General features: G+C 35.1%; 1 protein-coding gene across 3 annotated transcripts in view; it reads left to right on the plus strand.

Annotated features, from left to right (window-relative positions):
* Nucleotides 1-12172, plus strand: part of LOC143646204 (uncharacterized) — a 140682-nt gene that overhangs the window by 110578 nt on the left and 17932 nt on the right. For all 3 annotated transcript variants that reach the window (XR_013157376.1, XR_013157377.1, XM_077115155.1), the window contains one exon: nt 9062-9193. The gene's annotated coding sequence lies outside the window, so the exon portion shown is untranslated. The remainder of the gene's footprint in view (nt 1-9061; nt 9194-12172) is intronic.

Genomic DNA, 12172 nt, shown 5'->3' on the forward strand with positions numbered 1-12172 from the left:
CCACAGAAAACAGAGAGGAAGTCGCTGAAGCCAGAAGCTCAAAGCAAAGAAACCTAGGAGGAAAGAACTCAGGCACAGACACTGGCCATGTGCCTTCCCCTATGATAGGGGTGTCCCAGATGCCAGCAGCCTGAGTCCAGATATCATTGATGCCTTGAGTTGGGACAATTTCCAAGCCTAAGAACTGTAAATTGTGAGTTAATAAATTCCCATTGTAAAACCAACCATTTCAGGCATATTGCATTCTGGCAGCTTTTGCAAACCAAAATATGGAGGACATTACTCGTTATATTTTAAAAATCATCGTGGTAAGAGCAAGAACCTGTGTGAACCAAGATCATGCTACTTTGTTAACTAGTTCACTATCATTTGTTAATCCTTAGTGACTTCGTGTTTTAGATGACCAGATATGCAGCTACAAATTCAGGAGGTCTTAAAAATGTTTTTAAATTTTTTTTTAAATCAACACACTTTAATGCATTCTTTTTGGTACGTAGTTCTGTGCATACGACAAATGCATAGTCATATAAGTCATATGACCACCCCAGTCAATCACCCTTCTGAATGATCTCTTTTAAGCTTGCCTCTGGTAGGCAAGTTCTACCTTCCACCCTTCATCCTTGGTGACCACTGCTTTGTTTTCTGTCCTTATGGTTTTATCTTCTCCACATTGTTATACAATGGATGCATACTGCGTGCACCCTTTGAGTGTGACCTTTCACTTAGTATAAGGCATCTGGATTGTTTCCAGTTTTTAAAAATTATTGAAAAGCTGCTATTAACATTCATTTACAGTGTTTGCATCAACATTGGTTTTCATTTATTTGGGAAAAATACCTAGGGGTAGAATTAATGGGAAATACGGTAGTATATTTTTAACTTTATGAGACTGTCAAACTGTTTTCCAAATTGACATTATACATTTGCATTCCTACCCGCAATGTTTAAGAGATCCACTTGCTCTGTTTTCTCACCAAAACATTTTCTTTTTTTTATTCATTCTATTAAATTGCAGTTATGTTTCATTCTGATTTATTTTGCATTTCCCTGCTGACGAACTTTTGAACCTCCTTCCATGACTGTATTTGTTATCCATACCTTTCTTTATTAGGTTGTTTGCTTCCTTATTATTGAATTTTGGAAGCTTTTTACATTTTCTAGCTATAAGATTTTTGTCAAATATGTAATTTGCAAATATTTTCTTCTAGTACATGGCAGATCTTTTCATTCTTTTGACAGTATCTTTCATAGATTGAAAGTTCTTAATTCTGATGTTTGGGCAGTGCAATTGTGGCTCATTGGCAGAATTCTTGCCTACCATGCCGAAGACCTGGGTCCAATTCCCAGAGCCTTTCCATGCAAAATAAATAAATAAATAATTTTAATGTGCAATTATCAAATTTCTTTTTATGGGCCATAACTTTCATATGATATGTTATAATATATTTCTTAACTAAAGGGCACAAACTTTGCTCTCACGGTTTTTCCCTAAATTTTTAAATAGTTTTTAGTTTTATATTTAGTTTATAATTAAGTTTGATTAAAAATTTTAAGGCATATTCTTTTATTATTGATTTATAATTCACATACTATAAAATTCACCCTGCTAAAGTGGGCAATTCACTGGTTTTTATTGTATTCACAAGACCTTACAACCAAAAGTACTGTGTAATTCCAGAATATTTGCAACACCCCAAAAGGAAACCCTCTAGTGATTTGCAGTCAATCTCCATTACCCCCAACCACCAGTCATAGTAACTTTTTTCAGTCTCTATAGATTTGCATATTCTGGATATTTCATATAAATAGAATAATACAGTATATTGCCTTTTGTGTCTGACATCTTTCACTTAGTATATAATTTTCAGGTTCAGCTGTGTTGTGAGATGTATCAGTACTTCATTCCTTTTTTTTTAACACTTTTTATTGTGAAACAAATCATATATGCAAAAAAGTGATGAATTTCAAAGTATAGATTAACATGTAGTTGTAGAGCAAATTTCAAAATATGGTGTGGGTTACAGTTCCACAATTCCAGGTATTTCCTTCTATCTGTTCTAATACATCAGAGACTAATAAGAAACATCCATACAATGAGTCAGTAGTCACAGTCATTTGTTAAATCCTATCTTCTCTGCTACAACTCTGCTGTCATTTGATCTTTCTCCTAATCTTCAGGGATATTTAACCAATGACTACTCCAACTTTTCTGTGTTGAGAAGGGGTGTCAACATTATGGGGCAGGAGGATGCAACTAGCTGACATTCTCAGAGAGACTTGTGCCTTTGGGTTTCAGGATTTATCTGGTATAGGAACAGATAAAATCTGGAAGTTTTACATTTCTGAAAAATAAATTTAGTGAGTGAAACTTTTATAGAGGCTCAGACAGAGCCCTTGGTATTCTTTAGGGTTTTCAGACATATAGTTGTTTAGGGCTTGGCATACTGCAGCAATTTGCAATATCTAGCTGAAGCTTGCAAAAGAATAACCTCTAGAAGAGATTCTCAACTCTATTAGAAATCTCTTAGCTGCTGACACCTTATTTTGTTACATTGCTTTTCCCCCTTTTGGTCATGAAAGCTTTCTCAATCCCACAATGCCAGAGTCAGGCTCATCCCTGGGAGTCATGCTTTCAGAGTTGGACTTAGAGAGAGGCCACGTCTGAGCAACAAAAGAGTTTCTCTGGAAGTGACTTAGGCATAATTATAGGTAAACTTAGCTTCCCTATTGCAGAAACAACTTTCACAAGAACAAGACTCAAAATCAAGGTTTGGCCTATTAAGTTGTGAGTTCCTAATATTTGAGAGAGCATCAGGAATTTCCCAGCTGGAGAAGTTTAATAATTCCATATTTTTTCTCAATAATCTCTCAAGGGACTTCGCCAATACATCTTAATTATCTACCATATATACTCTGGAATGTTATCAGCGTAAGATCTTATTCCCAATTCTGGGCCCTTTTTGTTTAGGTTGTTTAAATGAACTGGCCAGACAGGTTAAGTTAGATTATGTACTATAGAAATTTAAGTTTTGAACAAAATAAACATCTTTTCCTTTGGTCTCACACAGAATGTGAAGTTATAAAAATAGACAATATCATCCTTTATTTTGCATTCTTGCTTACTTTAACCCCAACCAGATCAGCTTTGTTCTTATCTTTTATTAAAGTCTGATATCTCTTTTGGCTTCTTTAACAGTTGCTCTATGGAGTTATCTACTTTCAGAGCTGCAGAATTCTGAGTCTTAGGTTCCACACAGGTATCCAAATCCAGGGAAATACCAGGTATTCACATACAGCACAGCATCTCAGAATTTAGAAATAGCACTTACAGTTTAGGAATAAATTTCAGTGCTGTAAGAGTTTACAATCTAGGCCCTAATTTTCTTGTAAGTATTTTCTAAAAGAGACCATACAATATTTGTCCTTTTGTTTCTGGCTTATTCTGCTCAATATACTGTCCTTATGTTTCATTCACCTCGTTGCATGCCTTGTGACTTCATTCCTTTCTGTAGCTGTACAAAATTCCATCGTGCATATACACCATAGTGTGCCATTCTGCTTCTCAACTGATGTACGTTTTGGCCACCTCCATTCATTGGGTATCATGAATAATGTTGCCATAAACATCAACGTGTAAATGTCCAAGTCTCTGTTTTTAGTTCTTCCAAGTGCATTCCAGTAATGGGACTGCCTATATTTAGTCTCCTGTGGATTAGCTATATTACCCTTTGGAGGGGCTGCCTTATTCTGCTACCCTACCAACATTGAATAGGTACCTTTCTCTTCACATATTCTCTTTCTGTTTATTTATTTATTCTGAATCTGCAAATTTTGTTAAGATATATGTACATAGCACATATTTTATCCAAAATAAACAATGTCTCTCAGTATCCTCACTTAGTTGTACAATGATAATCATTCTCAATTTTATACAATTTTCATTGCTCCAAAGAGAAAGTAACAGATAGAAACATCCACACCAAAGAGAAAACCCCATAATTCTTATCACATCCCCTAATTATTTACCTATAGTATCATTGTATTATTAGTGAGGTAGTCCTGTTAAATATATTCCATAGAATGCATTAAGTAGTTTTCCCCATATACTGCTCTATTACTAACATTTTGTACAGGTGCCATATCTTTAAAGTAGTTAACACAAGAGCTCATTTATGTTTGTAGTGCTAATCAGTGAGAAAAATTACTTTAAACAACACTCTTCAATCATGCACACCTTCAATATAGCACCATTACTTATAATCCTACTAACATACTGCCAACACCTCTCTCCATTCCCATAATTTAAGTTCAACCTTGTCAATGAGTCTGTACATATTAAGTAACCGCTCCCCCTTCTCTATCTTCTGTGTATCTCTAGATCCCTATATTCTACATTTTGAGAGTCAGAGTTTACATTTTCTGGAGGGTTCATACCAGTGAGGTCATATAGTATCTATCCTTTTGTGTCTGGCTTATTTCACTCAGAATTATGTCTTCAAGGTTCATTCACGTCATATGCTTCAGGACATTATTCCTTTTTACTGATGAATACATTCATCTGTTGATGGACACAGATTGTTTCCATCTTTTGGCAATTGTGAATAATGCCACAATGAGCATTGGTGTGCATATGTCTGTTCTTGTCACTGCTTTCATATCTTCTGGATATATACTGAGTAGTGGAGTAGCTGGATTAAAGGGTAACTTGATATTTAGTTTTTTGAGGAACTGCCAAACTGTCTTCCACAGCAACTATACCATTAGATATCCCTACCAGCAGTGGCTAAGTGGTCCAATTTCTCCACATCTTTTCCAAAATGTGTAGTTACTTGTTTAATGGCAGCCAATGTTATAGGTGTGAGATGATATCTGATTGTGGATTTGACTTGCATTTTCTTAATAACTAATGAAAATGAACACCTTTTCATGTGCTTTTTAGCCATTTTTATTTTCTATTCAGAAAATGTTTATTCATATCTTTTGCTCATTTTATAATTGGGTTGTTTGTTCTTTTGTTAAGTGTAGGATTTCTTTATATATATTGGATAGCAAACCCTTATCTGGCATACAGTTTCCAAGTATTTTCTCCCATTGAGTTGGCTGCCTCTTCTTCTTTTTTGACAAAGTCCCTTGAAGCACAAAAACATTTGATTTTGAGGAGTTCCCATTTATCTAATTTTCTTTCATTGCTTGTATTTTGCACATAAGGTCTAAGAAGCTATTTCTTATTACTAGGTCTTGAAGAGATAGTCCCTATATTTTCTTCTAGGAGTTTTATGATACTTTATATAGGTCTTTGATCCACTATGAGTTAATTTTTGCATAGAGAGTGAGATAGGGGTCCTCTTTCATCCCTTTGCCTATGAATATCCAGTTCTCCCAGTCCCATTTATTGAAGATGCTATTCTTCCCCAGTTCGATGGATCTTGGGGCCTTGCCTGATTTAATTTTTGTACAAAGTGCTGGGTATACATAAAATTTTCTTTTCTTTTTTATTTCTTCTTACTTTCCCTCCCTCTCTCCCCCTTCCCTCTCTTGCATTTGGATGGTTCAATTACCAATGTTGAAAAGACTTTTCTTTCTCCACTGAATTGCCTTTGTACTATTTCCAAAAATCAATTGATCATTGTTTGTGTGGATTCTTTCTGTACTCTCTATGTTGTTCCATTGAGCTTGTCTATACTTTTACCAACCTCACACTCTCTTATTAGCCATAACTTTATAGTAAGTCTTGAAATGAGGTAGTGTAAATCTTCTAACTTTTCTTTTCAAAATTGTATTGACCATTTTAATTCCTTTGTCTTTCCACTTAAATTTTAGCACCAAGTTTTCAATACCAACAAAAAATCTTGCTGAAATTCTTATTAAGATTGCATTAAATTCATAGTTCAATTTGGGAAGAATTGATATCTAAGCAATATAATTCTTGAACTCAACATAGGTGCAGGCCAGTAGTGTATAGGGCCAAACTGAGACCCAGAATGAGCCAAGGAAAAGAAGAGAGGAGTAGAAATGATCCATCTACATCCAACCTTCTTCCTGGAAAACATCATTCCAACAAAGCATAGTGAATTTCCAGACCTTTCCAAGCCTTGCAATATATTATGAAATCTAGGTAATTGGATGGTCACAATGTCACTGCAGTGAAAGAAGATGAAGATAGAGTGGATTATAGAAAGTTTTTCACAAATTGGACTGAAAGCAGAAATGGATGGAGTTCATTGTAAAATTAACGGTTAACTTGTCTCTAGAATTACAGAGATAATTATGGATAACTAGATATCCTGGGAGGTGGAAAAGGGAAGAAGGGGGATTTGTGTCAGTTACCTCCATACTCTCTCTGTTAAAGATGAATGGGACAACTTGGGTTGATGAAATACTTTGTATAGAATACTAAATGTCTAGAATATTTCTTGTCGTGGATTAAGGACAGGGTTGATTTTGGGTTAAAAAAAATACTAGGAGAAAATATTTGGAAACCACATATACAAGAAGGGTTTGATATTCAGAATATATTAAGAAATCCTTCAACTTAACAATAAAAAAGACAAACGACCCCATTAAAAAACATGCAAAAGATTTGAATAGATATTTCTCCAAAGAGAATATACAAATGGTCACAGAGTTCATGAAATAAAACTGAACATTATTAGACATTAGGGAAAAGTAAGTCAAAACCACAGTGAGATACCATTTCACACCCACTAGAATGGTTACTGTTACAATAAAAAAAAAGGAAAACTACAAGTATTGGAGAGAATGCAGAGAAATAGGAACTCTCACTCAGTGCTGGTGGGAATGTAAAATGGACCAGTCACCTTGGAAGACAGTTTAGCTGTCCCTCAGAAAGTAAAGTGTAGAATTACCATGTGACCAGGTAATTCCACTTCTAACTCCAAATAATTGAAAGTAGCACCTTGAGCAGTTATTCACACATCAATGATCATAGCAGCATTATTTACAATTGCCAAATAACGGAAGCACCCAAATGTCCATCAACAAATGAATGGACAGGCAAATGTTTATGTACAAAGTGAAATAATATTCAGCCATCCAGAGTAATAAAGTTCTGATACATGCAACAGAATGAATGAACCCTGAAGACACTATGCTAAGTGAAATAAGCAAATCAAATATTATATGATCTCACTGATATGAAATGATTTTTGAATATGTAAAATTATAGAATCAGAATTTAGAATATAGCTTACCAAGGGACAGATAGAGTAGGGGTAGGAAACAGGGATTTAAGGTTTAAAGGTACAGATTTCTATTTGTGAGTGCTGAAAAAGTTTTGGTAATGGATGGTGGTTACAGTAACACAGCACTGAGAATGTTAACATCACTGAATTATACATTTGAATGCTGTTAAAAGGGGAAATTTTAGGTTGTGTACATGTCACTAGAATAAAAAATATTAAGAAATCTATGGAACTGCACAACACAGTGTATCCTAAGTTAAACCCCAGATTTTAGTTTAACATGATAAAAATATTTTTTCATCAAATGTACCATACCAAGGCAAGGTGTTAATAATAGGGAGGTATATGGGTATTCCATATTTTATGCATAATTGTTCTATCAACCCACATCTTCTCTTATTAAAAAAGTGAATGCCAGAGCCTGCCTATGCCGAAAGAAAAAAAAAAGGTGAATGAATGGACATGGTTCAATAAAACTTTTTTCTTGGCTTGTAGTTAGCTCATCCTTGATCTAGAAGAATGTACGGACTACTATTTGTGATGATTTTCATTTGCATATGCTTTATATGGGAAAGAAACGTCTGCATAGGAAGGGATATGCTTGAGAAGAACCCCAATATGTCAGGTCATTGAAAATTAAAGGAGATTTCTCAGTAGTCCGAGACTGTTCAGTCCTTCATTCACTCATTCTCACACTCACTTATTCATTTATAGAGTACTAAAAATAAAACGAGGTGTTCTGATATCTGGAAAAGGTTGTAACATCAAACATGTTTAATGGCAATACTAAGCAGAAATATAGAAGAAAGCAGAGCAAAGCAGCTGCAAAAGTCCAGGTAAACAATTAGCAACCAAGTGATCTTTAGGAGTTGAAGGATTCCACAAAACACATAGAATGAATACACCATTTGGGATCCTACTAATTTAGATACTAGATAGGATTTATGGCCACCATCTCAGATTTAGAATATATTTCCTGACTGCTGCTAAGATATTAGCTAACCCAATGGTCTGCAAAACTGGTTTAGTAACATCTACCTCAAAAGGTATGAAAATTAGGTGAAATAACCTAAACCAAATAAATCTTCAATAAATGCCACTTCCTTCCCTTACCTGAAAAATATTAAAATGATTGAAGTACTAACCAATTTCTATTTGGAGTTCTTGATGACACCAATTTCGATGTAAGCCTGGAGGCACAGGGAATTTTCTTGGGGTTATGTTTCTATAGCAAGTATAGAGATGCTATGTTTATTTGGGGTGCCTTTAGTGGGTTGCATGGCTAGAAATAATGGGGAGAGCTAAAGCATCTCTGCCTGCAAGACTTCCCTTGGCACTATGATTGGTGATAAAGATTGTTGCTTGATGTAACTGGCCATATCTCACTATTTTATAGACCCTAGCTAGTAGTAAATGAGTGTATCAATCAAATGTTGTGGTGTAAAAAAGAGTTAGTTACACTGCATGCTTTCTGAGAGCCCAAGCTAGTGACATCTATTAAATCATCCTGCAAACAAAGATTCTAAAAAGGAAATGGAAGATCAGAAGTATTGCTTATTAAATCTGTAAGATCATGGTTTTCTGTGCCACCCTGATGTCCATATATCTCAATGACTATAGCTAATAGAGGCCAGTATTTTATCAACAATGACTCTTTCTGGCAAGTGCAGAGAAGAGAAGTCGAGCAATTTCTCTGACTGTGGGGTTTTGATTGTTTTTATGAACAGTCCCTTGGCTGCTCATAAAGAAACTCATAAAGTAACAAATTCCCTTTTGAGAGCAAATCAAGTGCTCTAAAAGGGCTGGTCAAAGTTTAATTCTGAAATGTAATGAAAATTGTCCTCTAACACCTGTTACAGAGTTTGAAAGAGTCAGGCTTTTGGAAAATGCTTCAGAATATCAGAGGGCAATCAACCAATTCTTTTCCAGGAAGAAAATAATACCACCAACATAATAATATGAAATCTGAATTGCATCCCTTATCTACAAGGGTAAGTGTCTAATGAGGATTATGTATTATTAAGGAAAAGGAAATCAATACATGCATAGTCATACAATTTAAGATTTTATAATAAGGGCATCCCAGGGTAGTTAACCAGGAACAGAAAGTTTTGTGCATAACATGTAGTTGCCTATAGCAACCACAACTAAAGGTTTCAGGGCTGAAAAGCCTTCTTTATGATACTACCTGATTTCTTCAGTTTTCCCAAGTTGGATTTAAGAAATTCTCAAAATGAACTTGGATATTAAGCGGATGTGATTCTGACATTTGTTACCTGATGTTTGCCAGATTGTTTGAGCTTATGTAACAGGTTAAGCAGATGCCTACTTTCTGCCTCACTATTTCATGTATCTCCCCACCCAGAAATGGAGCTCAGTTGCAATGATGTTTAATTACAGATAATGGGCCATGTTCAGCTGCATTTAATGAGTTCCAAAAAAATCTTTCAAAATAAAATTAATTTTAATGAATTTGAACTTTTATAATAAACCTAAGCTTCACTGCACTTTTAGGAGGATGTGGAATATGAAAAATCAAACAAGGGCAAGATAGTTACCAATTCAGCCAAAATGAAAATTTCTGCTTTGAAGTACAAATATTTTTCAGAAGTTTAAAGGGCATTGTTCAACTGTTCTATTTTCTTTCGGCATAAACATCAGTGTCTCTCCATTATCTGCTTAAATTACTTAGACTGATTTTGAGGGGACCATGATCTAGCACATTCTACCCAGCCAGTCTCATCTTTCTGCTTCTCTGTACAAGCTGGATCATGTAGGTGAAAGAACTCAGACTTCTGTCAAGAGAACACATATGCCCCTGCTTCTATCGCTTTGTTCATGTCATTCTTTGTCTGTAATATTCTTTCCTCTTTATCTCTAACTTGAACATTTATACAGCCTTCATGATTCAAAAATATGGCAGAAAAATTTCCCTGGTGACCCCCAAAGCTATTATTTTCCCTTTTGTAAATTCAATAATTCATAATTTTGCTTAATTTCCCTCTTGGATAATAAGAGACTAAGGCTCTGGAACACAGAGGTGAGCATCCTGGGGTTACAGAATTCCAGGGCTAAAGCATCCTGGGGGTACAATGTCCTGGGATACAACATCCTAGGTGTACACCATACTGGGAATATAGAATCTAGAGCTCAAAGCATCCTGGAGATACAGAAATCCAACTTGGGAAAACAGAATTCTGCAATCCTGAGATTGCAGCATCCTAGGAACCTACTCTGGCTGCAGAACAGGGCATGACTTGCCCATGGGTCCAAGAGAATAGAGCTCAGAAAAGTTGTATAAGAAGCAGCATTGAGCAGAACAAAGAGCAAAAGCTAATCTAAATTATGTGTTGCAGCTGTGAAAAGAATTAGCTGAGGGAAAGAAAATTGGTAAGACAATGAACTAACAAATAGGAAATCAAGACAAGAATATTTGAATCATATATTTGAAGAACTGTACAGTATGAGTGAAGAAGCAAATGTTTGTTTTTTTTTTTTTTAGCTTCTTCCAGGATCTCCAAATGATACAGGAAAGTCTTTACCTTTAAGGCTGGGATGTTTACATAATAGATGTATTCCTTATAGTCCTTATAGTTATTTATATACTTGTTTTATCCCTCTTACTAGTTGTGCCAGTTTGAAGCTACTATGTACCCCAGAAAAGCCATGTCCTTTAATCCTCATTTAATATTACTGGGTGGGATCTTTTTTATTGTTTCCACAAAAGTATGACCCACCCAACTGTGGGAGGTAGATTTTGATTAGATAGTTTCCATGGAGATGTGTCTCTACCCATTCAAGGTGGGGTTACTTACTGGAGCTCTTTAAAAGGCAATCATTTTGGAAAAAGCTTTAGAACCACCAGAATTGACAGAACCAACAGAATGGACAGAGCCTCAGGGAAGCCATTGAAGATTCTTGGAGAGAAAGCTAGCAGACATTGCCATGTGCCTTTCCAACTGAGAGAAATCCCAAACATTATTGGGCTTCTTGAACCATGGTTTCTTTCACTGGGTACCTTAATTTAGGTATTTTTATAGGCTTGCCTTAATTTGAACATTTTCACAACCTTGGAACTGTAAACTTGCAACTTAATAAATTCTCCTTTTTAAAAGTCATTCCATTTATGGTATATCAAATTCAAGCAGCTTTCAAACTAGAACACTAGATGACACACCTTTCAGTGGAAGTTTTGGTGTGTGTGCACTCACATGCATGTGTGTATTTTCTCTCTGTTTCCTAAAAACTTAAAATAGAGTAGGGCTCATGTAGGTTTATATTAAATACTCATGGATGAATGAATTGGTAGGTAGATGGATGGATGGATGGATGGATGGATGGATGGATGGGTGAATGGATGGATTTACCCAAAGTACAGATCATTATCTTTAATTTACAATGAGAACCAAATCAATGATAATATGACAGGATTTAACTTCATACTGTAATATTCAGTTTTTAACAAAAAGAATCCTCATTCTAAAGCTCAAGCACAGAGAATGGGGCAAAAATGGAATACATGCATGACAACATGTTATCAGTTGCTTTTATTGGTAAATTGGTTCATGAATTCCATAAGACTGATTCTTCAAAGAATAAATATAATGTTGTCAGCAGTTCTTGCTTAGACTTCTATTATAATGATCTCTAAATTTCATTTGTAACACATCCTTGTTAATAAAGTTAAAATTTAATGACCTGCAATTTTAAGCTTATTGGGTAACAGTGGTTCAGTGGCAGAGTTCTTGCCTGCCGTGCTGGAGACCCAGGTTCAGTTCTGGATGACTGCCCATGTAAAATAAATAAATAAAGAGATAAAATAAAAAAATTTTAATGGAGGATCCAAATATGCCTTTATTTATGAATTGTAACCTTAGTACATACTGTGTATATCATAAAACATAAACAAATATAGGCATTTCAAAAGAGGATAAAGATTAAATGAAAAGCATTCTAAGTTCCTGTTAATT

Source organism: Tamandua tetradactyla, chromosome 9 (assembly GCF_023851605.1).
Source record: "Tamandua tetradactyla isolate mTamTet1 chromosome 9, mTamTet1.pri, whole genome shotgun sequence".
Classification (NCBI taxonomy): Eukaryota; Metazoa; Chordata; class Mammalia; order Pilosa; family Myrmecophagidae; genus Tamandua; species Tamandua tetradactyla.